This window comes from Monodon monoceros, unplaced genomic scaffold (assembly GCF_005190385.1).
Source record: "Monodon monoceros isolate NGI ecotype Baffin Bay Population unplaced genomic scaffold, NGI_Narwhal_1 Super_Scaffold_22, whole genome shotgun sequence".
Taxonomy (NCBI): Eukaryota; Metazoa; Chordata; class Mammalia; order Artiodactyla; family Monodontidae; genus Monodon; species Monodon monoceros.
The window spans coordinates 95,661,722-95,686,772 of NW_021703779.1; the positions used below are offsets into that span (position 1 = coordinate 95,661,722).

Sequence of the window (25,051 nt, forward strand, 5' to 3'; positions counted from 1 at the left end):
ACACCTTCTAAAGAGTAGTATTCAAATTTACTGGTAATTATTTTTTGTAGAAGGATATGCTTAGAGAAGATCTCGAAACTGTTAATGACCCCTCTTCAATTAGAAGTCACAGATTAGAATTCTGTGAGCATACTTGTCAAGTGATTTCTCTCTCCCTTTGAGTTGTAGTATGTGGAAACAGAAACTCAAAGAAAACAAACAAAACATGAATGTTTCACTAAATTCCAGGGATGGAAAAGATTCTGATGGTTATTGGTTCCAATTCTATATTTAACTGCTATTCTAGATAGATGACAGTGATTTCTTCTTTTTCAGATTAAGGCTTTGAGATTTCTCTTAATCAAGCACGGTAAGATATATAAATAGAAATACACACATACACACACACATCATAACAGCACAGGCCTTTGGAATCAGGTTTTGATTATATACTTGGATCTTTAATTTTCTAACTTCAGGTAACTTTATTCAGTATTAGTTTTCTAATCTATAAAATGGAGATAAAATGCATCGTTCACTGGGTTATCATGAAAAGTAAACAAGACAAAATATATGTAGCAGAGTGAAAATATATCACTTCAATAGTTGGTAACAGAATTTCTCTTATGAAAGGAACTGTCTTTATTTAGAAAAAGTTAACTGCTTATTTAGGCTGGGTACAGTGTATTTTCTATTGATGGTACATGAAAGGTAAGGCTCACTAAGCCCCTCCCCCTTTTTAGGGGTTCTGGGATGAAAGATTTTGATATTCTCAGTATGTTGGGGGATCAAGTTGGAGCAAGGACTCCCCAGCAGCTGAGGGCCTCTCTCGTGCACTTGCTGGGGCTGGAGATCCAGGGGCTCTCACTCCTCAGACGCTATGTGGACCATAAGGCCTCCCACCCTTTTGCTGCAGCTAGACAAAGTGTTTGCTAAGGGCAATACCAGCCCCAGCATCCAGGGAGGAAGAGTGGGGTGTCACTGCTAAAATCGCAATAGAAAACTTGGTTCTCAGTGTAGCCCAGTGTGGTCTTTAGGGTGCCTTCCAATGCCTGCTTTACCTCTTCTTGATAATATCATATTTAGCAGCTTTCTCCAGGCCTCACATCAGATCTATGTCAAACACATTGGGGATGGAGGCATGGAAGGCCATGACGGCGAATTTCCAATTCAGCTCAGGGATGTCCTTTCCCCAAAGCCTTTGGCAGTGCCAGTAGAAGCAGAGATGATGTTCTGGGCAGTTCCTCATCCATCAGAGTACAGTTTCCCAGTGAGCCCATCAGTGGTCTTCAGGATAGCAGTGATGGTATGAACTGTGGTCATGAGTCCATCCACAGTGACATTGGCCAGGGGTGCCAAGCAGGTGGTAGTGCAGGAGGCATTGCTGACCATCTTGAGGGAGTTGTACTTCTTATGGTTCATGCCCATCACAAACATGGGGCTATCAGCAGAAGGGACAGAGATGATGAGCCTTTTGGCTCTACACTTCATGTGAGGCCCAGTCTTCTCCAAGGCAGTGAGGGCACCAGAACATACTCAGCACCAGCAGCACCCCATTTGATATTGGCAGGATATTGCTCCTGGAAAATGGAGGTGGGCTTCCCACTGATGACAAGCTTCCCCTTCTCAGACTGGACTGTGCCATTGAACTTGCCATTAGTGGAATCACACCAGAATGTGTAAACCTTGTAGTTGTAGTCAGTGAAGCAGTCATCAATGGTAATACTCACTTTGCCATAGTTAAAAGCAACCCTTGTGACCAGGTGCCCAATACAGCCAAATCCATTTACTGTGACCTTCACCATTGTGTCTTAGGGACATTGCTGGCATTGCACAAGAAAATGTGGCTGTCTGTTGAATGGGGAGGAGCAGAGAGACTAAACTATTTATTTAGATATGAAGATAAGGTCCTGAAACTATGTTTTAGAAAAAGACGATAAAAAATAATTAAAACTCTGCTTGAGAAGTGAATAGATTTTGTGGGTCATGAGGAGAAAGAAGAGAGAGAGAGAATCAATTGAAATTATGGAATTCTGAGCTATGGAGGAGTAGGTGGCTCAAACTGTTCAGTGTTAGGGTGGCCAAAAGCTGTTAAGAACATAAGTAACTAATTTTAATTTCTTGGTGTTCTTGCCATGTAAAATTCTTCGACCTGCTCAAACCTTTAGTAAAGTATGCTACGCACAAAAATGCCTTTTGTAAATAGTTATTAGAGAATAAGATTCAGATGTCAGTAAAAGCAGAGGCTTAAATTCAGAAGTAAAAAAATAAAAGTCCCTAGAAGCACAGGAATCTTGGGGCAAGTGTTGGGCTTGAAAGAATGAATAATAGATACTTAAACTAATTTATCTAAATGTCAAAAGCCAGAGTGACCTCTGCCAATATTTGGGTTACTTGTATAATTAATATGTAAAAGGGCATGTATTAAGCCTTCAGGAAATATTAACTGCTATTGTATAAAATGTAGATAAATGTTGGATTGTACTCTAGGAATGATTGAGCTGAAGTGATAAAAAGAATGAGTAGAGGTTCAAATACCACCTTCCCTTTTCCCCATAGCTGAAATTAGTTGGTCCTTCCTTGACACTTCCAAAGGAAAATTCATATGCATGGCTGCCTCCTCTAGAACACTGTGAGTTTCTTGAGGGTAGAGGACATTCAGTATTCATTGAATGTGGTGAGCAATTAATTCCTATTGCTCAACACAAGACATTGTCTGCAATAGACTGTCAAACAAACCACAGTGACCAACAACATGAGAAGATAGAGAAACCCTGGAAATGTAGTATAGACATACTTCACAGGTATTGTGGGCTTGGTTCCAGACCACTGCAATAAAGTGAATATCACAATATAGCAAGTCATGAATTTTTTTGTTTCCCAGTGCATATAAAAGTTATGTTTACACTATACTGTAGTCTGTTAAGTGTGCAATAGCATTATGTCTAAAGAAACAATGTACATACCTTAATTTAAAAATACTTTATTGCTAAAAAATGTTAATCATCTCTGAGACTTCACCGAGTAGTAATCTTTTTATAATAGTAACATCAAAGAATCACTGATCACAGATCATCATAACAAATATATTAATAATGAAAACGTTTGAAATATGGCAAGAATTGCTAAAATGTGACACATAGACATGACATGAACAAATGCTGTTGGGAAAATGACGCCAATAGACTTGTGCAACACAGGATGGCTGTAAACCTTCAATTGTAAATAATGCAATATCTTCAAAACCCAATAAAATGAAGCGTAATAAAATGATATATGCCTGTAAGATGAATATATCTTTGTATCATCTGCTGCCTTCTCTGGCCACCTTGGGACTAGGTCATTTTCTTATATCCCACAAAATAGAGGCCATAGCCATCCTTTGGTGTCTATATTGCAAGTTGAGGGAAATGTACTCCTGTGAGTTTTATTCATGTGTGACAAAGGGACGGTTACCTATAAAGTACACAGAAAATAATAATTTTATTCTTTTAGGTCCACCTTGTTTTTCATGTTTATGAACTATCTTCATCTTAGATGAGTAATATTTGAATTTTTTCTCTATTATATTTAATAGAGAAAATCTTGCTCCTTAAAACCTTGTTCCAGTGGTTGATTTAGTATTCATATTGATTTTTTATGTATTTTATTTTTATTTTTGGCTGCACTGGGTCTTCGTTGCTGCATGGGCTTTCTCTAGTTACGGCAAGTGGGCACTACTCTGTTGCAGTGCACAGGTTTTTCATTGCAGTGGCTTCTCTTGTTGTGGAGCACAGATTCTAGGTACACAGCCTTCAGTAGCTGTGACGTGTGGGGTCAGTCGTTGTGGCTCATGGGCTCTAGAGCGCATGCTCAGTAGTTGTGGCACGTTGGCTTTGTTGCTCCACAGCATGTGGGATCTTCCTGGACCAGGGATCGAACCCATGTCCCGTGCATTGGCAAGGTGATTCTTAACCACTGCATTACCAGGAAAGTCCTGATTTTTTAAAATAGTGATGTACCATTTTAGCTTGGCTGTCAGAGAGTTAAAATAAATACATATACGTAAAATATATCAGAAGTATTTATGCCTATTACAATTTTTTGCTTTTCATGTGCATGAACTAATTAAAATAAATTATCCAGGTAATAAAAACTCTTACAAGAAAGAAAATCTCAGAACCAGATGGCTTCGCTGGTGAATTCTTTCAAAAATTTAAAGAGGAATTAATACCAATCCTTTTCAAAGTTTTCAGACATATGGAAATCACTCAATGTGATACACCACATTAATAGAAAAACGGATAAAAATTACATGGTCATCTCAATAGATGGTGAAAAATATATTTGACAAAATTCAACATATTTTTATGATTAAAAATACTCAACAAATGAGTTATAGAAGGAAATTACTTCAATATAATAATGGTCATATATGAAAAACCTACAGTTGATATTATACTCATTGGTGAAAGACTGAAAACTTTTCTAAAGTCAGAAACAAGGCAAGGATGTCCACTCTTGCCACTTTTAATCAACATAGTACTGGAAGTGCTACTGAGAGCAATTAGGTAAGTAAAGGAAATAAAAGTCATCCAAATTGGAAAGAAAGAAGTACAATTATCTGTGTGCAAAGGTGACACAATCTTAAATGTAGAAACCTGAAAAATTCCATAAAACCCTGGTAGAAATAATAACAAAATTCAGTAAAGTTGTAAGATACAAAGTCAACATTCAAAAATTAGTTGCATTTCTATAGATTAACAATGAACAATCTGAAAAAAATTAACAATCCCATTTACAATAGTATCAAAAATAATAAAATAATTAGGAATAAATTTAAGAGGTAAAAAACTTGTAGACTGGAAACTAAAAATCATTGCTAAAAGAAATTAATAAACACACAAATAAATGGAAAGATAAAACATGTTCATGGACTGAAAGATTTATTTCTATTAAAATGTTTAAACTAACCAAAGCACTCTACAGAGTCAATGCAATCCCTATTAAAATCCCAGTGGCATTTTTTTTAAGAAATATAAGAAAATCCTAAAATTCATAGAGAATCTCAAAGGACCCCAAATAGGCAAAACAATTTGAGAAAGAAGACAAAGCTGGAGGCCTCACACTTCCTGATTTCAAAACATACTATAAAGCTATAACAATCAAAACAGTATGATATCAAATAAAGACATATGTTCACTATTGAAACTGAATAGAGAGCCCAGAAAAAAAACTCTCACATGTATTGTTAACTGATCTTCAACAAGGACTATAAACTGAGGAAAGATAGTCTCTTCAAAAAATGGTATTGGAAAAACTGGATATCTACATGCAAAAGAATGAAGTTGGACCCTTATCTTACACTATGTACAAAAATTAACTAAAAATGGATTAAAGATCTAAAGATAAGATAAACTATAAAACTCCTAGAAGAAAACATAGGGGAAAAACTACATGACATTGGATTGGGCAATGATGCTTTGTGTGTATGAAACCAAAAGCATAGGTAACAAAAACAAAGTAGATAAATGGGACTATACCAAATGAAAAAGCTTCTGCACAGCAAAGGAAACAAGAGTGAAAAGGCAGCATAAGGAATGGGAGAAATTATCTGCAAACCATATAACAAATAAGGGGTTACTATCCAGAATATACAAAGAATTTCTAAAACTCAAGAAAAAAAGAATTTCAAAATATTGTTAATATAGAGGGAAATTGGCAGCAAAACCAAACTATAATCTGTGTTTTCTTCTGCTCTATGAGATAGTAATTACTTGTGAAGGAAAATTATGTTTTTGAGAAGATGCATTTGAAGTGGTGAATACATACTTTGTACTTGATTTACATTCCTTTCCCTACTGGGAAGGACATGGATATTGTGGAATATGGCCTTTAATGTTTCTGCAAAAACAAAATATCTTGCCTATGTAAGTCAGAGATATGAAATTCAGCAGTGAAATGAGTACGAGATTATGATCAGCCAGATTCTTCTTTACGCATCCTCAGGAAGTCCTTATTTTCAAGACTGATTTAGTTATTGCAAAAGTAAATTTCTAGTTTCTCATTGGTGTGTAGAGTTTAAAAGTGTGTGCTTTTCTCTTTGTTTTGACTAAAGCTAAGTATTTAATTATTCTATGACTCAGCTCTGTATTCCTATGTACATACATATCCCAGAAAAGAGAGGGCATATGTCCACCAAAAAACAAGTACCAGCAGCTCATAAGAGCTTTATTCATTGTAAGCCCAAACTGGAAATCTACTTGCCCATCCAGAGTATAACCTATCAATAAATTGGTTTTTTTCTGTTTTTTTTATTGGAGTATAGTTGCATTACAATATTGTTAACTTACACTGTACATAAAAGGGAATCAGCTCTACATATACATATATCCCCTCTTTTATGGATTTCCTTCCCATTTAGGTCACCACAAAACATTGAGTTGAGTTCCCTGTGCCATACAGTATGTCTATTTTACACATAGTATCAATAGTGTATACATGTCAATCGCAATCTCCTAATTCATCTCACCCCCACAAGCCCTGGTATCTATATGTTTCTTCTCTACATCTGTGTGTCTATTTCTGCTTTGTAAATAAGATTGTCTATACCAAATTTTTCAGATTCCATGTACATGCATTAATATACAATATTTGTTCTTCTCTTTCTGACTTACTTCACTCAGTAGGAGAGTCTCTATATCCATGAATGTCTCTAAAAATGACCCAATTTTGTTCCTTTTTATGGATGAGTAATATTCCATTATGTATATGTACCACTTCTTCTTTATCCATTCCTCTGTTGGTGGACATTTAGGTTGCTTCCAAGTCCTGGCTGTTGTAAATAGTGCTGCAGTGAACATTGGGGTGCATGTGTCTTTTTGAATTTGGTTTTCTCTGGGTATATGCCCAGGAGTGGGATAGCTGGGTCATAGGGTAGTTCTGTTTTTTAGTTTATTAAGGAATCATGATACTGTTCTCCATAGTGGCTGTATCAGTTTACATTCCAACCAACAGTGCATGAGGGTTCCCTTTTCTCCACACCCTCTGCAGGATTTATTGTTTGTAAAATTTTTGATGATGGCCATTCTGACTGGCGTGAGGTGATACCTCAATGTAGATTTGATTTGAATTTCTGTAATAATTAGTGATGTTGAGCAGCTTTTCATATGTTTGTTGGCCATCTGTAAGTCTTCTTTGGAGAAATGCCTAATTAGGTCTTCTGCCCATTTTGGATTGGGTCGTTTGTTTTTTTAATATTGAACTGCATAAGCTGTTTATATATTTTGGAGATTAATCCTTTCTCCATTGATTCGATTGCAAATATTTTCCCCCATTCTGAGGGCTGTCTTTTCGTCTTGTTTGTAGTTTCCTTTGCTGTGCAAGGGCTTTTAAATTTCAAGCTCCCATTTGTTTATTTTTGTTTTTATTTCCATTACTCTAGGAAGTGGATCATATAAGATCTTGCTGTGATTTATATCAAAGAGTGTTCTTCCTATGTTTTCCTCTAAGAGTTTTATAGTGTCCAGTCTTACATTGAGGTCTCTAATCCATTTTGAGTTTATTTTTGTGTACAGTGTTAGGGAGTGTTCTAATTTCATTCTTTTACATGTAGCTGTCCAGTTTTCCCAGCACCACTTACTGAAGAGATGGTCTTTTCTCCATTGTATATCCTTGCCTCCTTTGTCATAGATTAGTTGACCATAGGTGCATGGGTTTACCTCTAGGCTTTCTACTCTGTTCCATTGATCTATATTTCTGTTTTTGTGCCAGTACCATTGTCTTGATTACTGCACCTTTGTGATATAGTCTGAAGGCAGGGAGTCTGATTCCTCCAGCTCCATTTTTTTTCTTCAAGACTGTTTGGCTATTCGGGATCTTTTGTGTTTCCATACAAATTTAAAAATTTTTTGTTCCAGTTGTGTAAAAAATGCCATTGGTAATATGATAGGGATTGCATTGAATCTGTAGATTGTTTAGGGTAGTATAATCATTTTCACAATATTGATTCTTCCAATCCAAGAACATGGTACATCTCTCCATCTGTTTGTATCATCTTTAGTTTCTCTCATCAGTGTCTTATAGTTTTTTGCATACAGGTTTATTGTCTCCCTTGGTAGGTTTATTCCTAGGTCTTCTATTCTTTTTGTTGCAGTGGTAAATGGGAGTGTTTCCTTAATTTCTCTTTCAGATTTTTCATCATTAGTGTATAGGAATGCAAGAGATTTCTGTGCATTCATTTTGTATCCTGCAACTTTACTAAATTCATTGATTAGCTCTAGCAGTTTTCTGGTAGCATCTTTAGGATTCTCTATGTATAGTATCATGTCATCTGCAAACAGTGACAGTTTTACTTCTCCTTTTCCAATTTGTATTCCTTTTATTTCTTTTTCTTCTCTGATTGCCGTGGCTAGGCCTTCCAAAACGATGTTGAATAATAGTGGCAAGTGTGGACATCCTTGTCTTGTTCCTGATCTTAGAGGAAATGATTTCAGATTTTCACCATTGAGAATGATGTTTGCTGTGGGTTTGTCATATATGGCCTTAACTATGTTGAGGTAGGTTCCCTCTATGCCCACTTTCTGGAGAGTTTTTATCATAAATGGTGTTGAATTTTGTCAAAAGCTTTTTCTGCATCTATTGAGATGATCATATGGTTTTTATTCTTCAAGTTGTTAATATGGCGTATCACATTGATTGATTTGCGTGTATTGAAGAATCCTTGCATCCCTGGGATAAATACCACTTGATCATGGTGTCTGATCCTTTTAATGTCTTGACGGATTCTGTTTGCTAGTATTTTGTTGAGGATTTTTGCATCTATATCCATGAGTGATATTGGTCTGTAATTGTCTTTTTTTGTAGTATCTTTGTCTGGTTTTGGTATCACGGTGATGGTGGCCTCATAGAATGAGTTTGGGAGTGTTCCTTCCTCTGCAATTTTTTGGAAGAGTTTGAGAAAGATGGGTGTTAGCTCTTCTTTAAATGTTTGATAGAATTCAGCTGTGAAGCCATCCAGTCCTGGACTTTTGTTTGCTGGAAGATTTTTAATCACAGCTTCAATTTCATTACTTGTGATTGGTCTGTTCATATTTTCTCCTTCTTCCTGGTTCAGTCCTGGAAGGTTATACCTTTCTAAAATTTTGTCCATTTCTTCCAGGTTGTCCATTTTCTTGGCATAGAGTTGCTTGTAGTAGTCTCCTAGGATGCTTTGTGTTTCTGCTTTGCTGTAAATTCTCCTTTTTCATTTCTAATTTTATTGAACTGAGTCCTCTGCCTCTTTTTCTTGGTGAGTCTGGCTAATGGTTTATCAATTTTGTTTATCTTCTCAAAGAACCAGCTTTTAGTTTTATTGATCTTTGCTATTGTTTTGTTTCTATTTCATTTATTTCTGTTCTGATCTTTATGATTTCTTTCCTTCTATTAACTTTGGGTTGAGTTTGTTCCTTCTTTAGTTCCTTTAGGTGTAAGATTAGATTGTTTATTTGAGATTTTTCTTGTTTCTTGAGGTAGACTTGTATTGCTATAAACTTCCCTCTTAGAACTGCTTTTCCTGTATCCCATAGGTTTTGGGTTGTCGTGTTTTCATTGTAATTTGTCTCTAGGTATTTTTTGATTTCCTCTTTGATTTCTCAGTGATCTCTTTGTTATTTAGTAAGGTATTGTTTAGCCTCCATGTGTTTGTGTTTTTTACATATTTTTCCCTGTAGTTCATTTCTAATCTCATACTGTTGTGGTCAGGAAAGATGATTCGTATGGTTTCCATTTTCTTAAATTTACTGAGGCTGGATTTGTCACCCAAGATGTGATCTATCTTGGAGAATGTTCCATGCACACTTGAGAAGAAAGTGTAGTCTGCTGTTTTTGGATGGAATGTCCTATAAATATCAATTAAATCTATCGGTTCTATTGTGTCATATAAAGCCTGTGTTTCCTTATTAATTTTCATTTTGGATGTTCTGTCCTTTGGTATAAGTGAGGTGTTAAAGTCCCCCACTATTATTGTGTTACTGTCTATTTCCTCTTTTGTAGCTGTTAGCAGTTGCCTTATGTATTGTCGTGCTCCTATATTGGGTGCATATATATTTATAATTGTTATATCTTCTTCATGGATTGATCCCTTGATTATTATGTAGTGTCCTTCCTTGTCTCTTGTAACATTCTTTATTTTAAAGTCTATTTTATCTGTTATGTGTATTGCTACTCCAGCTTTCTTTTGATTTCCATTTGCATGGAATATCTTTTTCCATCCCCTCACTTTCAGTCTGTATGTGTCCCTAGGTCTGAAGTGGGTCTATTGTAGACAGCATATATATGGCTCTTGTTTTTGTATGCATTCAGCAAACTTGTGTCTTTTGGTTGGAGCATTTAATCCATACACGTTTAAGGTAATTATCGATATGTATGTTCCTTTGACCATTTTCTTAATTCTTATGGGCTTGTTTTTGTAGGTCCTTTTCTTCTCTTATATTTCCCACATAGAGAAGTTCCTTTAGCATTTGCCGTAGAGCTGGTGTGGTGTTGCTGAATTATCTTAGCTTTTGCTTGTCTGTAAAGCTTTTGATTTCTACGTCGAATCTGAATGAGATCCTTACCAGGTAGAGTAATCTTGGTTGTAGGTTCTCCCCTTTCATCATTTTAAATATATCATGTCACTCCCTTCTGGCTTGTAGACATTCTGCTGAGAAATCAGCTGTTAACCTTATTGGAATTCCCTTGTATGTTATTTGTCGTTTTTCCCTTGTTGCTTTCAATAATTTTTCTTTGTCTTTAATTTTTGTCAGTTTGATTACTATGTGTCTCTGTATGCTTCTCCTTGGGTTTATCCTGTATGGGACTCTCTGCGCTTCCTAGCCTTGAGTGGCTATTTCCTTTCCCATGTTAGGGACATTTTTGACTATAATCTCCTCAAATATTTTCTTGGGTCCTTTCTCTCTCTCTTCTTCTTCTGGGACCCCTATAATGTGGATGTTATTGCATTTAATATTTTCCCAGAGGTCTCTTAGGCTGTCTTCATTTATTTTCATTCTTTTATCTTTATTCTGTTCCATGGCAGTGAATTCCACCATTCTTTCTTCCAGATCACTTATCAGGTCTTCTGTCTCAGTTATTCTGCTACTGATTGCTTCTAGTGTATTTTTCATATCAGTTATTGTATTGTTCACCTCTGTTTGTTTGTACTTTAATTATTCTAGGTTTTTGTTCTTTAATTCTTCTTGGTCTTTGTTAAACATTTCTTGAATCTTCTCGATCTTTGCCTCCATTCTTTTTCCGAGGTCCTGGATCATCTTTACTATCATTATTCTGAATTCTTTTTCTGGAAGGTTGTCTATCTCCACTTTATTTAGTTATTTTTCGGGGGTTTTATCTTGTTCCTTCATCTGGTACATAGCCTTCTGCCATTTCATCTTGTCTGTCTTTCTGTGAATATGGTTTTTGTTATACAGGCTGCAGGATTTTAGTTCTTCTTGCTTCTGCTGTCTGCCCTCTGGTCTCCATTTGTGTTTACTTTGATGTCTTTCATCAGATCTTAAAGTTTTCTGTGTACAGGCCTTTTGCCTCCTTAGGTAGGTTGATTCCTAGGTATTTTATTCTTTATGTTGCACTGGTAAATGGGATTGCTTCCTTAATTTCTCTTTCTGATCTTTCGTTGTTAGTGTATACACATGCAAGTTATTTCTGTGTATTAATTTTGTATCCTGCAACTTTACTAAATTCACTGATTAGCTCTAGTAATTTTCTGGTGGCATCTTTAGGATTTTCTATGTATAATGTCATGTCATCTGGAAACAGTGATAATTTTACTTCTTCCTTTCCCATTTGGATTACTTTTATTTCTTTTTCTTCTCTGAGTGCCATGGCTAGAACTTGAAAAACTATGTTTAACAATAGTGGCGTGAGTGGGTACCCTTGTCTTGTTCCTTATTTTAGAGAAAATGCCTTCAGTTTTTCACTGAGAATAATGTTTGCCATGGGTTTGTCATATATGGCCTTTATTATGTTGAGGTAGGTTCCCTATTTGACCACTTTCTGGAAAGCTTTTTATCATAAATGGGTGTTGAATTTTGTTGAAAGCTTTTTCTGCATCTATTGAGATGATCATATGGTTTTTATTCTTCAAGTTGTTAATATGACGTATCATATTGATTGATTTGCATGTATTGAAGAATCCTTGCATCCCTGGGATAAATCCCAATTGATCATGGTGTATGATACTTTTAATATGTTGTTGAATACGGTTTGCTACTATTTTGTCAAGGATTTTGTGTCTGTATTCATCAGTGATATTGGCCTGTAATTTGTGTGTGTGTATGTGATATCTTTGTCTGGTTTTGGTATCAGGGTGATTGTGGCCTTGTAAAACGATTTTGGGAGTGTTTCTCCCTCTGCGATTGTTTGGAAGAGTTTGCAAATGACAGGTGTTAGCTCTTCTCTAAATGTTTGATAGAATTCGCTTGGGAAGCCATCTGGTCTAAACTTCTGTTTGTTGGAAGATTTTTAATCACACTTTCAATTTTATTACTTTTGTTTGGTCTGTTCATATTTTTTATTTCTTCCTAGTTCAGTCTTGGAAGGTTACCTTTCTAAAAATTCATCCATTTCTTCTAGGTTGTCCATTTTTGTGACACATAGTTGCTTGTAGTAGTCTCTTAGGATTCTTTGTATTTCTGTGGTATCAGTTGTAACTTCTCCTTTTTCATTTCTAATTTTATTGATTTGAGTGCTCTCCCTTTTTTTCTTAACGAGTATGGCTAAAGGTTTATCAATCTGTTTATCTTCTCACAGAGCCAGCTTTTAGTTTTATTGATCTTTGCTATTGTTTATTTTTATCATATTTATTAGAGTATAATTGCGTTACAATGGTGTGTCAGTTTCTTCTTTATAACAAAGTAAGTCAGTTAAACATATACATATGTACCCATATCTCTTCCCACTTGCATCTCCCTCCCTCCCACTCTCCCTATCCCACCCCTCTAGGTGGTCACAAAGCATTGAGCTAATCTCCCTGTGCTGTGCGGCTGCTTCCCACTAGCTATTTATTTTACATTCGGTAGTGTACATATGGCCATGCCACTCTCTCACTTTGTCCCAGCTTACCCTTCCCCCTCCCTGTATCCTCAAGTCCATTCTCTAGTAGGTCTGCATCTTTATTCCTGTCTTGTGCCTAGGTTGTTCTGACCATTTTCTTTTCTTTTTTTTGACTCCGTATATGTGTGTTAGCATACAGTACTTCTTTTTCCCTTTCTGACTTACTTCACTCTGTATGACAGTCTCTAGGTCCATCCAACTCACTACAAATAACTCAGTTTCGTACATTTTTATGGCTGAGTAATACTCCATTGTATATATGTGCCACAACTTCATTATCTATTCATCTGTTGAAGGACACTTAGGTTGCTTCCATGTCCTGGCTATTGTAAATAGAGCTGCAGTGAACATTTTGGTACATGACTCTTTTTGAATTATGGTTTTCTCAGGGTATATGCCAAGTAGTGGGATTGCTAGGTCATATGGTAGTTCTATTTGTAGTTTTTTAAGGAACCTCCATATTGTGCTCCATAGTGGCTGTATCAATTTACATTCCCACCAACAGTGCAAGAGGGTTCCCTTTTCTCCACACGCTCTCCAGCATTTAATGTTTGTAGATTTTTTGATGATGGATATTCTGACCAGTGTGAGATGATATCTCATTGTAATTTAGATTTGCATTTCTCTAATTAATGATTCTGATCATTCGTTCATGTGTTTGTTGGCAATCTGCATATCTTCTGTGGAAAAATGTCTATGTAGGTCCCCTGCGCATTTTTGTATTCGGTTGTTTGTTTTTTTGCTATTGAGCTGCATGAGTTGCTTGTATATTTTGGAGATTACTCCTTTGTCAGTTGCTTCATTTGCAGATATTTTCTCCCATTCTGAGAGCTGGCTTTTCTTCTTGCTTATAGTTTCCTTTGTTGTACAAAACGTTTTAAGTTTCATTAGGTCCCATATGTTTATTTGCGTTTGTATTTCCATTTCTCTAGGAGGTGGGTCAAAAAGATCTTCCTGTGATTTATGTCACAGAGTGTTCTGCCTATGTTTTCTTCTAAGAGTTTGATGGTGTCTGGCCTTACATTTAGGTCTTTAATCCATTTTGAGTTTATTTTCGCATATGGTGTTAGGGAGTGTTCTAATTTCATTCTTTTCCATGTAGCTGTCCAGTTTTCCCAGCGCCACTTATTGAAGAGGCTGTCTTTTCTCCATTGTATATTCATGCCTCCTTTATCAAAGATAAGGTGAGCATATGTGCTTGGGTTAATCTCTGGGTTTTCTATACTGTTGCATCGACCTATATTTCTGTTTTTGTGCCAGTACCATACTCTCTTGATGACTGTAGCTTTGTAGTATAGTCTGAAATCAGGGAGCCTAATCCCTCCAGCTCCGTTTTTCTTTCCCAAGATTGCTTTGGCTATTCGGGGTCTTTTTTGTTTCCATACAAATTGTTAAATTTTTTGTTCTAGTTCTGTTAAAAATGCCATTGGTAGTTTGATAGGAATTGCATTAAATCTCTAGATAGCTTTGGGTAGTACAGTTATTTTCACAATGTTGATTCTTCCAATCCAAGTACATGGTATATCTCTCCATCTGTTTGTATCATTTTTAATTTCTTTCATTGGTGTCTTATAATTTTCTGCATACAGGCATTTTGTCTCCTTAGGTAGGTTTATTCCTAGATATTTTATTCTTTTTATGCAGTGGCAAATGGGAATGTTTTGTTAATTTCACTTTCAGATTTTTCATCATTAGTGTATAGGAATGCAAGAGATTTCTGTGCATTCATTTTGTATCCTACAACCTTACCAAATTCATTGCTTAGCTCTAGTAGTTTTCTGGTAGCATCTTTAGGATTCTCTATGTATAGTATCATGTCATCTGCAAAGAGTGACAGCTTTACTTCTTCTTTTCCGATTGGGATTCTTTTATTTCTTTTTCTTCTATGGTTGCTGTGCCTATAATTTCCAAAACAATGTCGAATAATAGTGGTGAGACTGGGCAACCTTGTCTTTTTCCTGATCTTAGTGGAAATGGTTTTAGTTTTTCACCATTGAGGAGGATGTTGGCCGTGGGTTTGTCATACATGGCCTTTATTATGTTGAGGAAGGTTCCCTCTATGCCTACTTTCTGGAGGGATTTTTCATGAATGGGTGTTGAATTTTGTCAAAAATTTTCTCTGCATCTATTGAGATTATCGTAAGGTTTTTCTCCTTCAATTTGTTAATATGGTGTGTTACGTTGATTGATTTGCATATATTGCAGAGTCCTTGCATTCCTGGGATAAACCCCATTTGATCATAGTGTATGATCCTTTTAATGTGCTCTTAGATTCTGTTTGCTAGTATTTTGTTGAGGATTTTTGCATCTATGTACATCAGTGATATTGGCCTGTAGTTTTCTTTCTTTGTGACATCTTTGTCTGGTTTTGGTATCAGGGTGATGGTGGCCTCGTAGGATGAGTTTGGGAGTGTTCCCCCCTCTGCTATATTTTGGAAAAGTTTCAGAAGGATAGGTGTTAGCTCTTCTCTAAATGTTTGATAGAATTCGCCTGTGAAGCCATCTGGTCCTGGACTTTTGTTTGTTGGAAGATTTTTAATCACAGTTTCAATTTAAGTGCTTGTGATTGGTCTGTTCATATTTTCTATTTCTTCCTGGTTCCGTCTCAGAAGGTTGTGCAATTCTAAGAATTTGTCCATTTCTTCCAGGTTGTCTATTTTATTGGCATATAGTTGCTTGTAGTAATCTCTCATGATCTTTTCTATTTCTGCAGTGTCAGTTGTTACTTATCCTCTTGCATTTCTAATTCTATTGATTTGAGTCTTCTCCCTTTTTGTATTGATAAGTCTGGCTAATGTTTTATCAATTTTGTTTATCTTCTCAAACAACCAGCTTTTAGTTTTATTGATCTTTGCAATCATTTCTTTCAGTTCTTTTTCATTTATTTCTGATCTGATCTTTATGATTTCTTTCCTTCTGCAAACTTTGGTGGTTTTTTGTTCTTCTTTCTCTAATTTCTTTAGGTGTAAGGTTAGGTTGTTTATTTGAGATGTTTCTTGATTCTTAAGGTAGGCTTGTATAGCTATAAACTTCCCTCTTAGAACTGCTTTTGCTGCATCCCATAAGTTTTGCATCATTGTGTTTTCATTGTCATTTGTTTCTGGTTATTTTTTGATTTCTTCTTTCTTTTCTTCAGTGATCTCTTGGTTATTAAGTAATGTGTTGTTTAGCCTCCATGTGTTTGCATTTCTTATCAACATTTTCCTGTAATTGATATCTAGTCTCATAGTGTTGTGGTCAGAAAAGATACTTGATACGATTTCCGTTTTCTTAAATTTACCAAGACTTGATGTGTGGCCCAAGATATGATCCAGCCTGGAGAACGTTGCATGCAAACTTGAGAAGTATGTGTATTCTCTTGTTTTTGGATGGAATGTCCTATAAGTATCAATTAAGTACATCTTGTTTAATGTATCATTTAAAGCTTTTGTTTCCTTATTTATTTTCATTTTGGATGATCTGTCCATTGGTGAAAGTGGGGTGTTACAGTCCCCTAGTATGATTGTGTTACTGTCGATTTCCCATTTTATGGCTGTTAATATTTGCCTTTTGTATTGAGGTGCTCCTATGTTGGGTGCGTAAATATTTACAACTGTTATGTTTTCTTCTTGGATTGATCCCTTGATCATTATCTAGTGTCCTTCTTTGTCTCTTGTAATAGTCTTTGTTTTAAAGTCTATTTTGTCTGATGTGAAAATTGCTACTCCAGCTTTCTTTTGGTTTCCATTTGCATGGAATATTTTTTTCCATCCCCTCATTTTCAGTCTGTATGTGTCCCGAGGTCTGAAGTGGGTCTCTTGTAGACAGCATGCATACCAGTCTTGTTTTTGTATCCATTCAGTCAGTCTATGTCTTTTGGTTGGAGCATTTAATCCAGTTACATTTAAGGTAATTATCGATATGTATGTTCCTATTACCATTTTATTAATTGTTCTGGGTTTATTATTGTAGGTCTTTTCCTTCTCTTGTGTTTCCTGCCTAGAGAAGTTCTTTTAGCATTTGTTGTAAAGTTGGTCTGGTGCTGCTGAATTCTCTTAGCTTTTGCTTGTCTGTAAAGCTTTTAATTTCTCCATTAAATCTGAATGAGATCCTTGCTGTGTAGAGTAATCTTGCTTGTAGATTTTTCTCTTTCATCACTTTAAATATGTCCTGCCACTCCCTTCTGGCTTGCAGAATTTCTGCTGAAAATTTGGCTGTTAACCTTATGGGGATTCCCTTATGTGTTACTTGTTGTTTTTCCCTTGCTGCTTTTAATATTTGTTCTTTGTATTTAATTTTTGATAGTTTGATTAATATGTGTCTTGGCATGTTTCTCCTTGGATTTATCATGTATGGGACTCTCTGTGCTTCCTGGACTTGATTAACTCTTTCCTTTCCCATATTAGGGAAGGTTTCAACTATAATCTCTTCAAACACTTTCTCAGTCCCTTTCTTTTTCTCTTCTTCTTCTGGGACCTCTATAATTTGAATGTTGTTGCATTTAATGTTGTCCCAGAAGCCTCTGAGACTGTCCTCAATTCTTTTAATTCTTTTTTCTTTATTCTGCTCTGCAGTAGTTATTTCCACTATTTTATCTTCTAGGTCACTTATCCATTCTTCTGCCTCAGTTATTCTGCTATTGATCCCTTCTAGAGAATTTTAAATTGCATTTATTGTGTTGTCATCTCTGTTTGTTTGCTCTTTAGTTCTTCTAGCTCCTTGTTAAACGTTTCTTGTATTTTCTCCTTTCTATTTCCAAGATTTTAGATCATCTTTATAATCATTATTCTGAATTCTGTTCATGGTAGACTGCCTATTTCGTCTTCATTTGTTAGGTCTGGTGGGTTTTTGCCTTGCTCCTTCATCTGTTGTGTGTTTCTCTGTCTTCTCATTTTGCTTAACTTACTGTGTTTGGGGTCTCCTTTTCCCAGGCTGCAGTTTCATAGCTTCCGTTGTTTTTGTTGTGTGTCCCCAGTGGCTAAGGTTGGTTCAGTGGGTTGTGTAGGCTTCCTGGTTGAGGGGACTAGTGCCTGTGTTCTGATGGATGAGGCTGTATCTTGTCTTTCTGGTGGGCAGGTCCATGTTTGGTGGTGTGTTTTGGGGTGTCTCTGGCCATATTATGATTTTAGGCAGCCTCTGTGCTAATGGATGGGGTTGTGTTTCTGTGTTGCTAGTTGTTTGGCATAGGGTGTCCAGCACTGTAGCTTGCTGGTCGTTGAGTGGAGCTGGGTCTTGGTGTTGAGATGATCTCTTGGAGATTTTCACCATTTGATATTACATGGAGCTGGGAGGTCTCTTGTGGACCAGTGTCCTGAACTTGGCTTTCCCACCACAGGTGCACAGCCCTGATGCCTGGCTGGAGCACGAAGAGCCTGTCTTCCACACGGCTCAGAATAAAAGGATTAAAAAAAAGAAAGGAAGAAAGAAGAAGATAAAATAAAATAAAGTAAAATAAAATAAAGTTATTAAAATAATAAAAAATAATTATTAAGATAGAAAAAATTTTTAAGTAATAAAAAAACAGAAGGACAGACAGAACCCTAGGACAGATGGTAAAAGCAAAGCTACACAGACAAAAGCATGCACAGAAGCATACACATACACACTCAGAGAAAGAGAAATAGGGAAAAAGAAATATATATGATTGCTTCCAAAGTCCACCTCCTCAATTTGGGATGATTCATTGTCTATTCAGGTATTCCACAGATGCCGGGTACATCAAATTGATTGTGGAGATTTAATCTGCTCCTCCTTAGGCTTCTGGGAGAGAGTTCCCTTTCTCTTCTTTGTTTGCACAGTTCCTGGGATTCAACTTTGAATTTGGACCTGCCTCTGCATGTAGGTCACTTGAGGGTGTCTGTTCTTCACTCAGACAGGACAGGATTAAAGGAGTAGCTGCTTAAGGGCTCTGGTTAACTCACGCCGGTGGGAGGGAGGGGCACAGAGTGTGGGTCAAGCCTGTGGGGGCAGAGGCCAGCATGACGTTGCACCAGCCTGAGGCGTGCCGTACATTCTCCCGGGGAAGTTGTCCCTGGATCATGGGACCCTGACAGTGGCACGCTGCTCAGGCTCCCAGGAGGTGAAGTGTGTAGAGTGACCTGTGCTTGCACACAGGCTTCTTGGTGGTGGCAGCAGCAGCCTTAGTGTCTCATGGCCATCTCTGGGATCCACAGTGATAGCTGGCACTTGTGCCCATCTCTGGAGCTCATTTAAGTGGCGCTCTTAATCCCCTCTCCTCGCACAGCAGGAAACAAAGAGGTAAGAAAAAGTCTCTTGCCTCTTCGACAGCTCCAGACTCTTTCCCAGACTCCCTCCCGGCTAGCTGTGGCACACTAGCCCCTTCAGGCTGTGTTCACGCAGCCAACCCCAGTCCTCTCCCTGGGATCCGACCTATGAAGCCCGAGCCTCAGCTCCCAGCCCCCGCCCGCCCCAGCGGGTGAGCAGACAAGCCTCTTGGGCTGGTGAGTGCTGGTCGGCACCAATCCTCTGTGCGGGAATCTCTCCGCTTTGCCCTCTGCACCCTGTGGCTGTGCTCTCCTCCGTGGCTCCGAAGCTCCCCCCCTCCACCACCCACTGTCTCTGCCCACGAAGGGTTTTCCTAATATGTGGAAACCTTTCCTCCTTCACAGCTCCCTCCCACTGGTACAGGTCCTGTCCCTATTCTTTGTGTCTGTTTATTCTTTTGCCCTACCCAGGTATGTGGGGAGTTTCTTGCCTTTTGGGAGGTCTGAGGTCGTCTGCCAGCATTCAGTAGGTGTTATGTAGGAGTTGTTCCACATGTAGATGTATTTCTGATGTACTTGTGGGGAGTAAGGTGATTTCTGTCTCTTACTCTTCTGCCATCTTGAAGCTCCTCCTGCTATTGTTTTTTTTTTTATTTCTATCTCATTTATTTCTGCCCTGACCTTTATGATTTCTTTCCTTTTACTAACTTTGCATTTTGTATGTTCTTTCTCTAATTGCTTTAGGTGTATGTTTAGGTTTTTTATTTTAGATTTTTCTTATTTCTTGAGGTAGGATTGTATTGCTATAAAATCCCCTTTTAGAATTGCTTTGCCTGTAACCCATAACTTTAGGGTCATAGTGTTTTCATTTTCATTTGTTTCTAGGTATTCTTTGATTTCTTCAGTGATCTCTTGGTTATTTAGTAGCATATTGTTTAGCCACAATGTGTTTGTGTTTTTTAGGTTTTTTTTCTTGTAGTTGATTTCTAATCTCATAGCATTGTGGTCGGCAAAGATGCTTGTTATGGTTTCAGTTTTCATAAATTCACCAAGGCTTGATTTGTCACCCAAGATGTTATCTATCTTGGAGAGTGTTCCATGTGCCCTTGAGGGGAATGTGTATTTTGCTACTTTTGGATGGAATGTTCTATAAATATCAATTAAGTCTCTCTGTTCTAATGTGTCATTTAAGGCTTCTGTTTCCTTAATTTTCTGTCTTGATGATCTATCCATTTGTGTAAGTGGAGTGTTGAAGCCCCCCCACTATTACTGTCTTGCTGTTGATTTCCCCTTTTATGGCTGTTAACATTTGCCTGTGTATTTACATGCTCCTATGTTGGGTGCATAAATATTTACAATTGTTATATCTTCTTCTTGGATTGATCCTTTGTTTACTATGTAGTGTCCTTCCTTCTCTCTTGTGACAGTCTTTATTTTAAAGTCTATTTTTTCTGATATGAGTATTGATTCTTCAGCTTTCTTTTGATTTCCATTTGTACGGAATATCTTTTTCCATCCCCTCACTTTCAGTGTGTATGTGTCCCTAGGTCTGTAGTGGGTTTCTTATAGACAGTATATATATGGGTCTTGTTTCTGTATCCATTCAGCCAGTCTGTGTCTTTTGGTTGGAGAATTTATTCCATTTACATTTAAGGTAATTATCAATATGTATGTTCCTATTACCATTTTCTTAATTGTTTTGGGTTTGTCTTTGAAGATCTTTTTCTTCTCTTGTGTTTCCCACCTTGAGCAGTTCTTTCCAACCTAGAGAAGTGTGTCGATTTTAAAGTGTGTGCTTTTCTGTTTGTTTTGACTAAAGCTACATGTTTACCTATTCTGTGACTCAGGTATCTATTCCTTGGTACATACATATCCCAGAAAATAGAGGGCACATGTCCACCAAAAAAACAATATGGACAGCTTCATTACAGCTTTATTCATTGTAGACCCAAACTGGAAATCTAATTCCCCATCAAGAGTATAATATATAATTAAATGTGCTATATACAATATAACGTTAAACAGCAATGAAAATAAATAAGATACTGCTTCATTAAAATATGTGAATTAATTCAAATATAGTTTTGAGTGAAAGGAGCCACACAAAAAGTAATATATACTCTATGATACCATTTTTTTAAAATTCACAAATTGGAAATTTAATGATTTATAATAGAAGTCAGAATGGTGACTTCTTCTTGGGAGGGTGTTAAATAATGGGAAGGGGGTTGTCTGGAATGGGAAGGACATGAAAGAACCTGATAGAGTATGTTTAGTATTCTATACCATCAGCAGTATATATGTATATATAATATTACTGTACTTTACTTACTCTCTTCTTTATAAGTTCACTCTAAATTTTTAAAAATATTATGAAATGAAACCCTACTTAAGAAAAGTCAGAGAAAAGATGACACCTGTCCTTCTCAAACTCTTACAAAATATAGCAGAGGGAGGAACACTCCCAAATTCATTCTCCAAGGCCACCATCACCCTGATACCAAAACCAGACAAAGATGTCACAAAGAAAGAAAACTACAGGCCAATATCACTGATGAACATAGATGTAAAAATCCTAAACAAAATACAAGCAAACAGAATCCAACAGCACATTAAAAAGATCATACACCATGATCAAGTGGGGTTTATCCCAGGAATACAAGGATTCTTCAATATATGCAAATCAATCAATGTGATAAACCATATTAACAAATTTAAGGAGAAAAACCATATGATCATCTCAACAGATTCAGAAAAAGCTTTCAAAAAAATTCAACATCCAGTTATAAAAACCCTTCAGAAAGTACGTATAGAGGGAACTTTCCTCAACATAATTATGGCCATATATGTGAAACCCACAGCCATCATCATTCTCAATGGTGAAAAAATGAAACTATTCCCACTAAGATCAGGAGCAAGACAAGGTTATCCACTCTCACCTGTATTATTCAACATAGTTTTGGAAGTTTTGCTACAGCAATCAGAGAAGAAAAAGAAATAAAGGAATCCAAATCAGAAAAGAAAAAGTAAAGCTCTCACTGTTTGCAGATGACATGATAGTATACATAGAGAATCCTAAGGATGCTACCAGAAAACTACTAGAGCTAATCAATGAATTTGGTAAAGTAGCAGGATACAAAATTAATGCACAGAAATCTCTTGCATTCCTATACACTAGTGATGAAAAATCTGAAAGAGAAACTAAGGAAACACTCCCATTTGCCACTGCAACAAAAAGAATAAAATACCTATGAATAAACCTATCTAAGGAGACAAAAACCTATATGCAGAAAACTATGACACTGATGAAAGAAATTAAAGATGATACAAACAGATGGAGAGATATACCATGTTCTTGGATTGGAAGAATCAACATTGAGAAAATGAATATACTACCAAAGGCAATCTACAGATTCAGGGCAATCTCTATCAAACTACCAATGACATTTTTCACAAAACTAGAAAAAAAAATTTCACCATTTGTATGGAAACACAAAAGACCCCGAATAGCCAAAGCCATGTTGAGAAAGAAAAACGGAGCTGGAGGAAACAGGCTCCCTGACTTCAGACTATACTACAAAGATACAGTCATCAAGACAGTAAGGTATTGCCACAAAAACAGAAATATAGATCAGTGGAACAGGATAGAAAGCCCAGAGATAAACCCACGCACATATAGTCACCTTATATTTGATAAAGGAGGCAAGAATATACAACAGAGAAAAGACAGCCTCTTCAATAAGTGGTGCTGGAAAGACTGGACAGCTACATATAAAAGAATGAAATTAGAACACCCCCTAACGCCATTCACAAAAATAAACTCATAATGGATTAAAGACCTAAGTGTAAGGGCAGACACTATAAAACTGTTAAAGGAAAACATAGGCAGAACACTCTATGACATAAATCACAGCAAGATCCTTTTTGACCCACCTCCTAGAGAAAGGGAAATAAAACAAAAATAAACAAATGGGACCTAATGAAACTTAAAAGCTTTTGCACAGCAAAGAAAACCATAAATAAGACAAAAAGACAACCCTCAGAATGGGAGTAAATATTTACAAATGAAGCAACTGACAAAGGATTAATCTCCAAAATTTATAAGCAGCTCATGTAGCTCAATATCAAAAAAACAAACAACCCAATCCAAAAAAGGGCAGAAGACCTAAATAGACATTTCTCCAAAGAAGATATACAGATTGCCAACAAACACATGAACGAATGCTCAACATCATTAATCATTAGAGAAATGCAAATCAAAACTACAATGAGATATCATCTCATACCAGTAAGAATGATCATCATCAAAATATCTACAAACAATAGATGCTGGAGAGTGTGTGGAGAAAAGGGAACCCTCTTGCACTGTTGGTAGGAATGTAAATTGATACAGCCACTATGGAGAACATTATGGCGGTGCCTTAAGAAACTACAAATAGAACTACTATACGACCCAGTAATCCCACTACTTGGCATATACCCTGAGAAAACCATAATTCAAAAAGAGTCATGTACCACAATGTCCATTGCTGCTCTGTTTACAATAGCCAGGATATGGAACCAACCTAAGTGTCCATCAACAGATGAATGGATAAAGAACATGTGGCACATATATACAATGGAATATTACTGAGCCGTAAAAAGAAACAAAATTGAGTTATTTGTAGTGAGGCGGATGGGCCTAGAGTCTGTCATACAGAGTGAAGTAAGCCCGAAAGAGAAAAACAAATACTGTATGCTAACACATATATATGGAATCTAAAAAAAAAAAAAGTTTCTGAAGAACCTAGGGGCAGGACAGGAATAAAGGCACAGATGTAGAGATTGGACTTGAGGACACAGGGAGGGGGAAGTTTAAACTGGGATGAAGTGAGAGAGTGGCATGGCCATATATATACTACCAAATGTAAAATTGATAGCTAGTGGGAAGCAGCCACATAGCACAGGGAGATCAGCTTGGTGCTTTGTGAACAACTAGAGGGGTGGGATAGGGTCGATTTTAGGGAGATGCAAGAGGGAGGAGATATGGGGATATATGGATATGTATGGCTGTTTCACTTTGTTATAAAGCAGAAAGTAACACACCATTGTAGAGCAATTATACTCCAATAAAGATGTTTAAAAAAATAAAAAAGAAAGAAAAGGCAAATGTTGAAAGAGTCAGAAATTTAAGACAAACCAGAAACTTTCTAAACTTGAAGCAAAAAATGGTGCCTGTTTCTTAATTTCATTCAGATGCTCACAGCTTTGATTCTCTGACAACCTGTTTTATTGATATTATTGTTGCTACTTTTATATGAAATGGACAATTTCCACCATTTTTCATTCCCCCATAAGAAACTTTGTGTAGCAGAAATAATACTAGATTCTGGTCTAGAAGATCTGAGTTTGAATACTTGGTCCTCCATATACAAACTTGTTGACTTTAACATTATTTTAAGATTATAATTAAGTTATATTAAATTATTCTCATTGTATAAAAGAGGAAAAATCCCTCTAACTAAAGTGCCTTAAGGAGGATAGTATAAACATATTGGTATGTTTCTCCAGTCTCTTTATCTGTACATTATATATTACTTAGCTGTTATAGTTGGCATTTAATGCTATACTGCATTTCCACTTACATATTTAGCATTATCACTTTGACATGTCACTCAACAGCTAACACAATTAATGTTTCTGTGTCCGACATTTTTATAGCTATCATTTCAAAATCATCACATAACCCCATTTTTTTTCTTTCTTTCTTTTTTTGCAGAGACTTTATTATATTCTGATATGTTCTTGCTTATTTATTTATA

The 25,051-nt window shown here is 36.5% G+C and overlaps 1 pseudogene; it reads right to left on the bottom strand.

Moving 5' to 3' along the window:
* Positions 1-895: 895 nt before the first annotated feature.
* On the bottom strand, positions 896-1,784 carry LOC114906169 (annotated as a pseudogene).
* Positions 1,785-25,051: the final 23,267 nt, after the last annotated feature.